At 43.4% G+C, this 15,605-nt stretch overlaps 1 protein-coding gene across 5 annotated transcripts in view; it reads left to right on the forward strand.

Annotated features, from left to right (window-relative positions):
* SPATS2L (spermatogenesis associated serine rich 2 like) overlaps positions 1-15,605 on the forward strand; it is a 166,875-nt gene that overhangs the window by 37,732 nt on the left and 113,538 nt on the right. The window lies entirely within an intron of this gene.

Here is a 15,605-nt window from a genome sequence, read left to right on the forward strand (position 1 = left end):
AAAAAGCAGATTATCTATCCACTGGTAAAACTATGAATGGGAGGAGCAGCGCTATTGTTGAGATAAGGATTCCTCCTGTGGCTGTACAAGACTCAGCGCTGGGGATGAGTCGTGCTGACATCTCTCGGGTGTTTGCATGTAGGCCTTTGTGCCTGTGGCTGATTTGACTCCACTACAGCTGCCTTAATGCATGAACGAAGTTAGTTCCCGGGAAGCAGCCCTGTGGGTGATACTATGAAAAGTGTCCTGTTTTACACACGTTGGTATTTGCTCAAGCATAGTAGGTTTAAGTGGTTTATGTAGGATCACTTATGTGCAGAGCCTGAACACAAAACCAGACAACCTAGCTTCAGGGGCTTTGTTGTTATGTTTTGTCTTGCCAGAAAATAAAGCCTTATAGCCCAGGTTGCCCTCTAACTAGCTGAGGATAACCTTGAACTCCAAATCTCTAGCTTGTACCTCCTAAGTGCTGAGATTACAAGCATGTAGCCACATTCTTGACCATCACACTAAACTTCCTAAATGATTCTCTGAAGAGAGGATAATAATACCTACTGAACTGTAAGATTCAAAAGATAGTTTGAAATGCCTCAGACTTTAAGTGTAGGCTCAATGTCAACACGTTGTTTTGTGTTAGAGGGCTCTAGTTGATTGTAGTTGACCCTGGCTACTTCAATATACTGCTAAGTCAGACAAAATAAAAACAAAGACATATTTACCTTAAGGTTGCCTTAAAATTGCAAAATGAATGAGGTTTCATAATGAGACTGACCCTTTCTCCCAAAACAATGGCATTTGGAAGCATTTAGACAGAGCAAAGCTAACTGTAATATTTGTAGTGTAACAACCAAGTTCAGTGCTGTTGCTTTCCTTCTGTCTCAGCCCCATTAGTGAGCACTTGACCCTTCTTTCTCATTCTTAAATCATGCGAAATTTCTTCTAAGTATCATTTAGCACATAGCTTGCCTTTAGCTGTCCTTCAGCATCCATACAGGATTGGGGACCACATTTCTGACTGCAGCTATGAAAGAGAAGAGGTCCTAGACCATGGTCGGGTCAATGGGAGAGAACTGGGTATGAATTCCAAAGATGGGGATTCACAGAAGCCACAAACCAATCATCACCATCACCAGCAGCAGCACCAGTATCATTATCTCTCTAAATGTGGAAGTAGAGACCAGATTCAGCACCACAGGAAAGTCAGGTGTCTGAGAGGAAAAAATCGCATTGAGGAAGCAGAGCCCCATGGGAGACTGGCCACTTCCTTGCCTGGACGTACAGGTCAGCAAGCATCCTTCTGCCTTCCATTTGGGGCCCCTCCCCACATCTCCCCACTTGCCACCCTGTCTTCCTGAAGGGAGTGAATAGCCCAGAGACCTGCCTGTGTGATTCTTCTCTGCTTTTGTGTATCCCGGGATCTGAGTTCTGCTTCTTGTCTTTTTGTTTTTTAAATAGAACTTGTATTGCATACCTAAAATCACCGCCCGTTTGGCAGGTTTTGTGATCCTAATGAGTTATTTTCCTCCCCTGCTTTTCTGATTAAGAACAATATCCTTGCTACTCGGTCTCCAAATATAGAAAGCGGTTATGATAGAAGAATGTCCTTATGTTAGGAAAATGAGTTGGCATCCTCGGTGATGCGAAATGTCCAATTTAGAAAACAGGCTTAGAAGGAAAGGCTGCTGGGAGTCAGTTTGGGAATTAGGTAGAAAAGAAATGAATAAACAGAAAATTCAAAGCAAACGTGTCACCTGATCAAACATTCTACCTTCTCTAGTTCTACAAGCATTTGTTGATTTTTTTTTTTTTTTGCTTAAATTTCAATGTCATTTCTATTACTATTAATATGTCAAGTTGCAAATTCATTCCCGCCTCTCATTGGGAGCACAACTTGGATGGAGATTGTGTAGTTGATAATGTGTAATCAGGACCTGTCAGAAATGAAGCTAGAGACGTCTTGCTTAAAATGTCTTTTCAAATGGTCCCGAGGAGAGGGTTCACCAGGAAAAGTGGTTTTACACAGGTATGATGACCCGAGTTTGATTCCCAGCACCCAGCACACACACAGAAGTTGCATATGGAGGCACATGCTCCTAACCCTCGCTCTGGAGAGGCAAAGACAGAGGAATCCCTGGGGCGTGCTACTTAGCCTGGCTAGATGAATCTGTGCCATGTTCAGTGAGATAGTTTATCTCAAGAAACAAGGTAGAGAAGTGACTGGAGGAAGTATCTGGCCACTATGCACACAAGCACATGTGTGTAAGCACACACACATACATACACACATACACATGGGCAGAGGGGAGGGAGAAAGATGAATGAAGGAAAATATGAGTGTGTAGAAGAAAAGCGCCTAGCCCAGAGGGTGGAAGAAGACATCTCATCCCAAAGAAAGTGCTCAATAGAATGCACTAGAAGTCTCCCTTTATCTATGGAAAATATACTTCCATAGATGCTTTAAACCGTGGAATAAAGCCAAACCAAATGTATGTAGTTTCCTCCTGTGTGTACAGACATTGAATAAATTTTAATTTATAAATTATGAGAGATTATTAGCAATGGATTGACTACGGTGCTGTTTACAAAATGCTAAAAAGGAAATTGCTTAAACAATAGTAATAGATTAAATAATTATATATATATAGTTATATATCCACATATCATGTTGCTGTCATTTGTAGAGATGCTAATCAGGCACCATAGGCATAGTGGGTAAATAATGAAATGTTTGTTAGTGTGCTGTTGAGGAAAAAAATGTTACAAAACCAAAGATGCACGGTGTAAACACGTTTTAATATGTGAATATGTTTTTAGGAATAATAAGAGCTTTTAAAGTGATTCACTGGTTGGTGAGATTACTGGAATCTAAATGTTCTTTTATCTGTAAAAAAATGTTCTTTTATCTGATTTTTTTTTAACAAAATTGGTACATATGTGTCTTAGTCAGGGTTTCTATTCCTGCACAAAACATCATGACCAAGAAGCAAGTTGGGGAGGAAAGGGTTTATTCTGCTTACACTTCCATATCACTCTTCATCACCTAAGGACTGGAACTCAAGCAGGTCAGGAAGCAGGAGCTGATGCAGAGGCCATGGAGGGATGTTGCTTACTGGCTTGCTTCCCCTGGCTTGCTCAGCCTGCTTTCTTATAGAACCCAGGTCTACGGAGCTCAGGGATGGCACCACCCACAATGGGCTGGGCCAGGGATGGCACCACCCACAATGGGCTGGGCCAGGGATGGCTCCACCCACAATGGGCTGGGCCAGGGATGGCTCCACCCACAATGGGCTGGGCCAGGGATGGCTCCACCCACAATGGGCTGGCCCTCCCCCCTTGATCACTAGTTGAGAAAATGCCTTACAGCTGGATCTCATGGAGGCATTTCCCCAACTGAGGCTCCTTTCTCTGTGATAACTCCAGCTTGTGTCAAGTTGACACAAAACCGCCAGTGCAATGTTTTGTTTTGTTTTTCTTTTCTCTCTTTCTCCCCTCTTCTTTTTCTTTTCAGTGGGGGCAAGGGTTCAAGACATAAGGCTGGGATTAATGTGTGTGCACTTCCACCAGGCATTATATTGATTTCTTACTGAGAAATAAGTTTCTTTTTGACTAAACAGAAAAATCAATTAACCAAATTATGTGAAAGCACCCAGCTCCAATGCAGCTGAGAACAGTCACAGGATGCTTCTGAGCTGGATTTCTTTGTAAATTTTATTTGTGTGTGATACCATCTCACTGTGTTACCCTTGCCAACTTGGAACTCACCATGTAGACCAGGCTGAACCCAGACTCACAGAATTGTCTGTGTTTGCCTCCCAATATGGAGCTTCTGAAGCGTGTACCACCATACCCAGCTTGAAAACCTATTTTGGCTGACGTGTGGACCGTGGCTTTAAGAAAAGCCACTTTGATTTAGCAGAGAGTGCAGTTTTCTTGCAAATCTTCTCTGAACAAAATGAAGACCTTCAATTTATTAAGACATTTGTGGACTCTCTTCCTGTTCCCATCCAACCCCACCTGGTCCCATTTCTGCCCCACGAAGCTACAACTCTGGGGAAACCAGCTCCCTGAATCCCAGATATTCATAGGCTGCCAAGTGACGAAAGCATTTGTTAGTAAGAAGGGCTGGAATTGTTTGGAGACACTCAGACTAGCCAGCCCTGAAATTTCAGCCGCAGTCTTCTGCTTCAAAGGTGCAGCTTTCCCTCCCCCATTGCTTACTCTGGCCAGTTCACATTTTTATTCAGAGAACTGCTCAGTGTTTCATAAGAACATAAGCCTTTAGGCAGGAAGCAGTCGAAACAAACCTCAACAGAAAATTTACTCCCACCAGAAAGTAAAAGTCCCACCAGCTGTTGACTCCTGGCAACCTCTTGGACTCTTCCCTTTGTAGCAAGAAGGCCACTGTCCCAACCCCTGGACTGGGTTTAGTAAGCAAGGCAGAGCATTGAATTTTTTTTCCTCATTAACCATCCTATGCCATGGTAAGGCAACTTGTTTATCCCATGCCTAAACATATAACTTCAGAATATCGGCAACATTCAAAAATCCGTGTGTATAAAACTCCATACTAAAACCTATTATTATCTTGTGTACTGGTTTAAGAACCAGTTTTAAAAGTTTAAACATATAAATTCAAGATGACCTCACGGTGAACATAGAAGCAAGTCATTACAGAACTTGGACAGACACACGGGCCCATCCTGTCACCACTGAAAGGACACTGATGGGAGAGTCTTGACCCACAAATAAACCCCATGCCATGCCACATGGTGAAGCACAAGAAATGACCCCAGTTTTTCGGGTCCAGGGTTTTGAATATGGCCATCTCTAGGCTTTCTTTCAGTTCAGAAACTGAGTGGTTGGCCTAGCTCTTTGGGGGTCATTTAACATTGTCACTAGGAGGGAGGGAAGGACAGAAGGACACTGGCTAGCCCTCCCCATGACTCCTCTTCCGCCAGCACCCCTGCCGGCCCAACCATTGTTTCCTTGTATATTTTTCCTTTGGTGTGTCACATTATGTCATCTCTGAGAAAATCTCACTTTGACAATCTCCATGTCCTCCCATGTTTGGCTTACCTTTGTGGCTCCTGAGGAAGAGATCTTAAAGGTAGCTCCTCCCATTACTCTCCAGTTTGAAAAGCTCCCCCCACCCCACCCCACCCCACCCCCGGGCACTAAATGTCAATTCAGAGAATACTGCACCTGTTGCCATGTCTAACAATGTCTAATGTAGCCAACAGAAATCTAGGCATAATTTGAAACAGTGGTTCTTGCCTGGAGACAGTGGACTCATAACTTTATAGCTTGATTTATTCCTACAATTTAGGAAGATATTAGGATTTTTAACATATTTTGGGGCATCTCATTCAGTGTCTAGAATGACTATACAAGACCGGGCCGGCGCATGTGCTTGCAGATCTTGCATTTTTAATTGTAGATAGAATATTTTTTTAATTAAATAATAATTTTAACTGAATCTGGTATGAAATAAGCTAGGTTATTACCTCATGACAGACTTTACAAATCAACTACTTATATGTTTAATTTTAATTAGTCTAATTTTTAGAACCTGAAATATGTCATTCCTTCTTTGTATTTATGGAATATCTTCTTATTGTAAATATTTAATCTTAATTAGGGGTTTCCCACTTTTGATCATTTATGTCCCAGATAAAAGACACACAACGTTTATATTTATAATAAGCTTTTAGAACACTAGAGCTGGGCCGTGTATAGAGCTGGGCTGTGTGTAGAGCTGGGCTGTGTGTAGAGCTGGGCTGTGTGTAGAGCTGGGCTGTGTGTAGAGCTGGGCTGTGTATAGAGCTGGGCTGTGTATAGAGCTGGGCTGTGTGTAGAGCTGGGCTGTGTATAGAGCTGGGCTGTGTGTAGAGCTGGGCTGTGTGTAGAGCTGGGCTGTGTATAGAGCTGGGCTGTATATAATAGCTGTGATACCTTCTACGCTATTAGAATTCACTTCCCCATCAATAACCCTGAGTTATAATTTGCCACATTCCATCTGGGCAGCTCTTAACTCCAGTTGGCCAGGCCTTGTGTCCATGTTTTTCATGATCCCTACCCCCATGATATCTTGTCCTTTATCTTCCCTCTCTCTCCTTCCCCATGATCTCCTGCCTCCAACACCGAGCCCAGAAACCAAGAACCCCTGCCTATCTCTCTTCTACCCAGATATAGGCTGTAGGTATCTTTATTCACCAATCAGGAATAATTTAGAATGCAAGATTGCATTGGGTCACCTGAGTCTGGTGCAGATTCTCTCATCCCTGGGGTAATCAGACCTTGGGGACGAGTATTTAGCATTACAATACATTTCAAAAGACCAAACCTCAACACTTCTCTGCAGTCAGCACAGAAAATTCAACCCAGAGGAGCACAGAGAAAGCCACCAACTGCCTGCCCATGGCCCCTTCTTCCTGTTTTCCTGGTAGAGCAAAGAGTCTGTGGAGTAAAGGCTTCTCGGGAAGGCCTGCTTGCTCCCCACTCCCTGGAAGTCAACAATGACCAGCACAGAAATCATCAGGTGATTAATTTTTCAGGACTGGGCTACATCAAGTTTGTTCCTGTCCCTTTATGAGATGACGGGGACGGTGTGGCTTCATTCAAGAGTGGTCAAGAAGGAGAAAGCTCATTTTCCTCACTACTTAGAGTCTTACATTTGCTTGTTGTCCTAATGGCCCATTTGGGGCTGCATTCAACCCATATCTGAGACATGTGGAATGAGGTGTTGATGGGGTCACTGTGGGTCTTGTAACCTACCTACCCCAGGACCCCAGTGTCTCATGTCCTCACTGGGTCTTCCGAACAACACACTTACTTCTGTGACTTCTGGAAGTAGGATGGGTGGATACTTTTTACAAACCACAAATACCCACTCACAAGTTTGCCCGCTTCTTGAATCTCTTCTTTTACTGGAAATATAAACTAATTGCTTGGTTTGTAAAGCTTCATAAACAATGATCTGGCCATCTGATTTGTTTACAGTAAATTAAGAGGAAAGCTGAAAGCGATACCATTAATCCAAATTAGATATCAAAATATATTTCTTTTAGTTTTCCAAAGCAATGTCTTAACAACATGTAGTAAAAATTTCTTTTCTCATTACCTTTCTCCATGTGGCTCCCTAAAAGGATCAAATCAAAAGTTAGCAAGCAAACTGTTTCAAACTCACAGCAGCTACATTTTCCAATATAGCTTGCTGATATAGCAGAGAACGTTGTTTCTGAACATAAAGTTGTATAATACATTAGAGCTAAATGAAATTTAAAACGACGTGTGATAAACCCGGAAAATGTAATGCTTTAAAATAGGAATGTCAGCAGGTTGCCTATTATGTAACACACTACTAGCGCTCTGAGTTTAGATGGATGAGTTACAGGAGCAATGACAGAAATGTTGTTGTCATTCCTTTGGCATGAGGGAACATGTAAAGGTGATTTTGAAGTGCTTGACCTCAGAGACATGTTGGGACATGGAGGAGGAATGATTATAGTCACAGTTCTGAAGATATTTGGGCAAGGCATCTTCTTGCAGAAACCATTATTGAATTTTCAGAATGCCTCCTAGCCTTTCGGCAGAAAGTCTGGTCGTGTTGATCCTTTAGACCACAGGGAATGTCATTAAAAAGTAACCTTGAGAAAGAGTTTCTTCGGTGACCGGGGCTCATCTAACTGGGCTGGGGACAGGTGAGACTGGGAGGAACATGGGCGGTGAAGTAGAAAGGTAGAGCACGTTCCACCATGTGCACAGCCTCAGCGAGACACTGTGACATCCTGTGCACCACATCACTGTGTCTCTTGGAGTTGGGCACACGGGAGACTAGTGGGGAAAGGTACTTGATGCATCCAGCTGAATCCTTTAATCGGTCTGTCCCAAGTTTTCAATACATGCCATCAGGGCTAACCCTTGGGAGGAAGGGGGAGAATGTAGGGTATTTTTACCTTTCCTCTTTGTTCATTTTTAGGAAGAGTTAAAAAACAGCATGTTGTGCCTCTGAAGAAGTTATGTGTGGGTCAGCATTAATGTTGAAAATGCTTTCCTTTATGGGAGAAATGGGTTGGCATATAATAAGAGCTTTTATTTCTATTTATTTATTTATTTATTTAGCAATCTCAGGATTTTGTCCTATGCTTTGGGTACAGACTTGTGACTGTATCCCATTCAACAATATTACCCACTTGCTATAGAAGGACTTTAAGAAAAGAGCAAAGCCTTGGGCACTTGGCTCCCTGATGACATCCTAGGCCTTCTGGATGAAAGTGTCAGCATCTTAGAGTAACAGGACCCAGGGATCCTGACCCTTCAGTTTACAGATGAGGACCCTGGCAAGGAAACGTGACCTAAAGGCCACATCAAGAGGCAGTTCATAGGTAAAGTTCCCTGTGTGCAGGCCATGGAAATGGTGATGCCAGCCACTAAACAGCATCACATGTTCTAGAAAGCTTCCCTTGTGGTCTCCTAATCAACACTTTTATCCAGCCATGGAAGAATAGTTCATTCTTTTCTGCAAATTCAAGTTGTCAGAAGCCACCTATCCCTCCACAAAATATCAGTATTTAATTAGTTCTTCCACTGTGGTCCCTCTGTTTGTCAAGAGTGATGTCTTCATCTCCTGCATAGGAGGTGTCCAAGAGTACCCTTCATCTTAGATTGAGAGCAAGAGAATGGTTGGGCAGTGGGGCGGGGGAGGGCACTTTGTTCATGCCCAGACTTACTTCCCAGCCTTTAACTCTGCAGAGCCTTCACAAGGCTGAGCTTCAAGCCTGGTGGGTTCAGTTTTTTTCTGGAAAATAAATCATTCTTGTCTCAGCAGAGATGGAAAAGAGTGGTTGGCTAGCTGCCCAGAGTAGGGCAGATCTGATACCTTCCTAGGGTTTGGGGCAGGATGACCACATGCTGCCTCTTTGTAATCTTGTCTGCAGATCCTTGTGCCTGTTTTCCAAGAATGTTGGCTCAGGTCTCAGCTATTTTCGGTGTATATTTTTCTAATCTTCCTTATCTAGTGGGCTCTGGAAGGAAGCAGAGCACCCTACACCATCTTCCTGCTGCAGGAATAACCTAGGCCGAGTGAGGGTCGTTATTTGTTTGTTTGCTCCTTTATGAGATGTTAAGGACCTTAGCAGTCAGCAGGACAGGGAAGGAAGCCTCAGCTCATAGGCACAAGGAGTTGCCATTCCTGGAGATCACACCATAAGCTCAGGCACTGCCGAGAACCTCCAGAAAAGAAAACAAGAAGAAGATCCATCTCAGGCTTTGTGTTATCACCCAAAATTAAACTCACAGCATGGTTCACAATCATATTTATGAATGCGTTTTGAAAAGGAAGCATACTGCAAGGCAGTCCAAGGGTGAAGGTCAGGTCGTCTTTCCTTTGGATCCCGGCATTCACAGGTGGGAGCTGCAGGCACCCCTGTGAGTGTTTGTGTTCTCAGATTCCCTAGGCAGCAAGGGAAGCTGTCCTCCAAGCCTGTTCACACTAGGAACAAATGTTTGCTAAGACTTCACATATGGGGAATGTTGTGGCTGCAGCCACATGTGTGCCATAAAAACATCCAAAGTAAAAAGAAAATTCCTCAAAATCCTAAGATTTAAAATCAAGTGAATTTGCATGTTTTATTTTACCAAGAACTATTTTTTTCACGAAAATATAAATACACTAACTTGTCAGTAACTTATCCCCAACACCTGATATATTTTTGTCACCACTCCATTAGTCTTGGTGTTCTGACTTGCACAATTGTTACCAAAGGGACTCATCTAATACGATATTCAGAGTTGATTTACATAGCGTTAGCTCATGAAGGATGGGGCAGTAAAAATGTTATATTTGCCTCTCCCCTATTAGTGAGGGGTTATTGATTGAGTCTTCATTTTGAGGCAATTTCAATTCTACCTTGAACTAACATAATGAGTTTGGCAGTAGCATAGACTTCAGTGTAAACTGTTCTGTGCACCCCCTTATTCAGGAGACATTAGATTCTGGCTTCCTTACAGGTTTGGTTATAAATGGCCTGCCTCTTGGCACAGTTCTTAAGAGTGGCCAAGCTCCATTTGCCATTTCAGCTGCATCCTATCGACCTAAGTCTGTGTTCAGCTGAGGACTGCTTGCCTTCTAATGAGCCCTGGCCATGCTATGTATCCTTTTAATATATATATATATATACTTGTTTTTACTTAATGAATATGAATATTTTTCCTGTGAGTATAAACATCCATCGTGTGCATGCCTGGCGCCCCTAGAGGCCGGAAGGGTGTCACATTCCCCTGGAACTGGAGTTACACATAGTTCAAAGTGCCAGTGTGGGTGCAGGGGACTGGCCCTGCCTCCACCACAAGAGCAGCCAATGCTCACAAGTCTTGTATCGTTTCTCCAGCCCCTCTGAGGTCGTAGCCAGTCTGATCCCCTTTCTACTCTAAGTAGTGTTTCATCTCAATGTACATCTCGATTTTGCCTGCACGTGCTTGAACAAGAGCCAGAGACGACGAATAGCTTCATGGGCCCTACCACTTGTGCACATCTACTCTGGGACAATGTCTCCTGCTTTAAAACCGACAGAAGCGCTCGCTTCATTTGTGCCTTGAGTTTGCTTTCTTGTCGAGACAAACTGATGATTTAAAAACTATAGAGAAACGTAAAATAAGTTCCACACGTCCTCTGTAAAACAAAACACTTGGGGTAAACCTAGCAAAGGCTGAGAGATGAAGACGGGGAGAACTAGGCAGTATTTTTCTCGCTGTTATGATCCTTATCTAAGATGCCAGACTTAACTAGTCACCCACACACTGTTGATCCATCTCTCTGGGCTTGTGCACAGGCATCTCATGATCTTCTTGTGGATCCCCTGATCTTTAAAGAGTCTTTGCTCTAAATAGTTGGATGGAATGGTCAGCGTATTTTTAACCAAGGCCCTTTCCCATCACTCAGTCAGAGAGGAAAACAGTCTTAATTTCTCCATCCGTGTTGATGATAGGAACAGCCAGCTCCTGCTTCAGGGTAACCTGGTACTGGCACACTTGAATTCAGAGCGTCTCTCCCCAGATGGTACAGCTCCCATTCTGCCGTCTGGTGGACCAGGGCAGCAAAGAAGGTTACAGGATAATGAATTCCTCTAGGTAGCGATAAGAGCTACATTTCAAGTGTATCCACAGCACAAACCCCTGTGTATTTGATGGGGGATGGGCAAGTAGGGGAGGGGTAGACACATACAGATACACAAACATAGCCATCTGAGGAGCTTTCCTGGATGTTCTCAAAGCAGCATCTAATTGCAGCTGCTAGCAAGAGGCACTCCATGCTGTGTATGGTTCTTTAGAGCTTGGAGCATTCTTGTTCCCAGGATGGCCTGCCCACTCTGCTCGACCATACTGTACAATTACAGCTGGCCCGTGGCAGCTCCCTTCCTGATCAAAGTTCAGACGATGTTTTCGAAATCTCTCCATTCCTGACTTTTCAACCTAGGGGAGCAAAGGAATGAGGATGGAAAAGTCTAGTCTGGAAACCACATCAGAGGACGGCTGTGGAAAAGGAAACTTGGCCCCGTTTAAGCCTCGCTTAGAGCAGCAAAATCAGTTCACTGAAATGTGGGGTCTTGATTTCCCAGCTCAGGAGCGGAGCCCCCCCATCCATGCCCCAGTAGATGATTTCGGTGAATCTTAAAGGCAATGCCATTGCTGTCTGCTAATCAAGGGCCAGAACCAGCCCACACGCATCTGTCCATCTCTCTCTCATGTTGCTTGTTATGAAAAAGGGAGAAAAAAAGAACTCTCAGCTTCTTAAATGCAGTCACTACCACTATTGCAGAAAGCAAGAAAAAATAGAAGGGGGGGTTCCCTATTTTGTTAGCCATGAGCCCTTTTCAATCTTCAACCCACAGTAGATGGGATGACCCCCTAACTTTTAGACTTTAAAATATAACCACATTTGTCTTGTCATATCACCTCTTAAGGGAAGAAATCTGTCTCCACTTAGTTTATTCCCGGAAGTAAGCAGCATGGGGGAGGGGGAGGGGCTACAGGTGTCTGCCATTCAGACAGGCTCCCATATTCCGTGAGAACTAAGCACACAATTAACTGTATTGAACAGTGACTATTGTATGTACAGAATAATGGTTCTAACATAGAAATAGTCACTGTTACTGGGGGGGTTGCTTTTGTAAGGGGCACATTCCTATGGTAAAGATACTCAGTCCAAAGTCTCACATCTTGATTCAGGCTTAAATGAAATTAAACATTTACCTAAGGAGGTGGGTTTTTTTGGCTTGTTTGGTTGGTTGGTTTTTTTTTTTTTTTTTTTTTTTTTTTTGGAAGCAGTTGATTCAGAAAGGCATTTTAGAGCTGATCTAAGCTTAACTAATTGTGTGCAATTATTTGCCTATGCCCATAATTTTGACAGTGTGTGACTCATTAGCTCAGACCTTGCTCTCTATCCCATGAGCGAACAGATGCATTGGCTAAAGCCAAGGGTTTCTGTGCAAGCTCTGTTGTCAGTGGGAAAGTATGTTGGGGATGCTTGCTTTGTACCATGGGGTGACTTTGACCTTTGCCTACATAGATGGATAATTACAATCTCTGGTAAAGAATTGGGAGAGGTTTCATCCAACGAACTGGGAGAGGCTTCACTCTTGGACCTCAAGCCACCACCAGAACTGAGAGCAATTACTGCCAAGGCTCCTTGTTACTGGCTGCCCCTCCCATTTGATTGACAGTTTGTGGGAAATACACAGCGCTCTTGCTTCTGACTGCGTTTGAAAGTACTTTCTGGGTACACACAGGAAAACACTTTCAATTCAAGAGAAAACAGCCGTGAGTGTGTTCATTCTTTGCTTGTGACTGAACAAACCAGCTTCCAGGAACAAAGGCGTACCTTTGACGTCTTGCTGGGGTTGTGTTTCGTAGCTAAACATGACATTTAGGAAATGTCAGCTGTGAATGACTTTTTAAAGAATGGTTGTAAAGTCTGGTTGGATATTCCTACAATCTCAGACTTACAAGAACTTGACAAACAAGTTTCCCATCGACTGAATAAAAGGCCGCCCCTCCTCCCTGCCTCCTCTCCTGTGCTGGTAACCCTTTCATCTTTCTTGTCTACCTTTACACTTCTCCCTGTGGCGGCCCTCCACTGACAGCCCTTGGGCTCTGCTAGGAGAACTCTTGTGAGGAAAGTCGGTCATTCTTGAAAAATGGATTCTAAGGTTAGGAACAGCTGTGGAAAGTAGACATAGTTAAGGGGTAACTCCAGGAATAGGTCCCCAGGTATGGACTGCTATGGCCTTTTGTCCTAACGTGTTGTAATTCTTTCAGACTTAAAAATAGCTTTTTATAAAAACCAGGTGTTCATAAAAAAGTAAAAGGAAAATAATCCCCATTCACTGAGGTGTTCACATGCATTGGGTCATGCTAATGATCCACACACACCGACACACACAGACATATGCCTGACCACATATTGGTACAAAGTTTCAGTAGTTTATATGTTTATTGTTTATAAAAGGTTTCTTTCTACACAGGCATTTGGTCTTTGCAGTTAATTTACAAATGATGAAACCAGTGCTTGGAGAGCTTGAGATATTGGGGTTGCTAAAAGCAAGTCTGGGAGCTCCAGCTTGAAACTCTGAACTGTGTTCTGCTTCCTTTCTGTGAAGCATTGTGCAGCCACGGAGCCTGTTTAAACAGAAGCAAACGTACTTGCACGCTACTGGCAAATGGAACAAAACTCAGAGAATCTCAAGCCAGCTTTAATGCTTGGCTATTTTACAAGATCCTTGTATGTGAAAGGCTGGAAATTAGATGGCTGAGTTCTTTCCAGCATTTTAGACTGAGATTATTGTGTGCACCAACAACACACTATAACTTGTCTGTTAAGACTTTTCACCTTAGGGCTGTGGAGATGGCTCAGTGGTTAGAAGCATTTGCTGTACAATCATGGGGACCTGGAGCTGAGTCCCAGGCACCCACTTAAAAGCTGTACTTAGCTATCGTGGCCTGCGAATCCAGCATGGGAGGCAGGCGGTGGGAAGACTGGCACCGGTGGATGGGGGCGCTCCATGACCAGTAAGCCTAATCAAACCAGTAAGCTTCAGGGGTTGGGACAGTGACTCTGGCAGATGAGCTGGAGAGTGGCAGAGGAGGATACTCAATGTCATTTCCTGGTCTCTGCACGTGTGTGCATAGGACTGCTACCCCCACACATGAGGACACATATTCACTGCACACATGCATAACACACACACACACAAGTGCTCCTATTTTATATTCCTATTTACAGACTGACTTAAGCCCACACCACCAGTGTATTTATGCCTGTGATTCTGAATGACTCACCCGGTATATACTTGGTAAGTGAGCCTTTCTATCTATGATACTTTATTGGAATTCCATACCAGAAAGCAAAGCTCCTTAAATGTCTGCATGTGGTAGCCTTTCTGATGGAAGTCTAGGAAGCACAGTTCTGAAAGTGAGAACACACCACAAAGCCCACTGTGCACATATGTCTTACATAGGTCCTTTACGGATTAGGGATGGCATTACACACTGTCCTGCAGACAGTGAGGGAACAATGGGAACATCAGAGCAGATGGACTATCGCCATATCCTCAGATAAAAAATCCGCACATTTTCCATAAATCTAGAAGTAAAAATGCCCCCCCCACAAAAAAAGGTGCTAAGAATTACACAACTTAGCTTAGAAAGAGGGAATAAACAAGGGGCCACTAACTTTACCATTTTTCCCTCCCGAAGTATAGAAACCATTTTTGTTCTCTGAGACTATGATGTCATGCTCGGAATGAAACAAGTGACGAAAATAGAATTATACAAGTGAATGATACGTTTGTTACCAACTGATGATAGGAAATAAAAATTTGAAGACGGCCTGATAAAAAAACTTTTAAAAGCCTTAATAATCGTGCAGTTATCATTGTCTAGGATGTAGAAGAATTTTGTTGTGAATAAAAACTTGCCTCATGCCCATCTTCACAGATGCCCCACTTCATGAGTTTCGTCTTAATTTTGGGTTGGGCTTTTTCGGCCGCATATTTGTCCATCTGATACGCCTCTCTGGAGAGACGGCTGCAGCCCAAATGGTGCTTCTTCCCTGTAGCAATAGGACCAGGGTTTGGGGCTCCGCTGTGGTCTATCACATACCTGGCTAGCTAAGAGAGCCACTGAGAAGCAAAGCAATACCCACCATCAGTAGATGCTGCTGTCACTTGAACGCTGGCAGGAGCTCAGAGGTTCAGGCCCTGAGCTGCATCTGTCTTTGGAAACAAGCAGGAGTTACAAAGACCAATGATTTCTCCCCGGGGGGGGGGGCAGGGGGAATCCATAGTGAAAAGAAAGAAATTATACTTGTCATGTGATTTTTGTTATTCTTGTCAAATGTCCATTTTCTTAGTTGAAACAAGATTTGAAAGGATAACCCAGGACCAAATGCCCCCTCCATGCCTCAGCTCTTCCTGGCTTAGGAGTTCAAGCACAGTTGTGTTTTCTGTGGTGAGAATAAAAAAAAAAAAAAAAAAAAAGCTATTCTCATTTCACATCCACTGAATACAGCAACTAGGTTTAGGTCCGTTTACATATAAGTAGACCATCAG

This window comes from Micromys minutus (genome assembly GCF_963924665.1).
Source record: "Micromys minutus genome assembly, chromosome: 19".
Taxonomy (NCBI): Eukaryota; Metazoa; Chordata; class Mammalia; order Rodentia; family Muridae; genus Micromys; species Micromys minutus.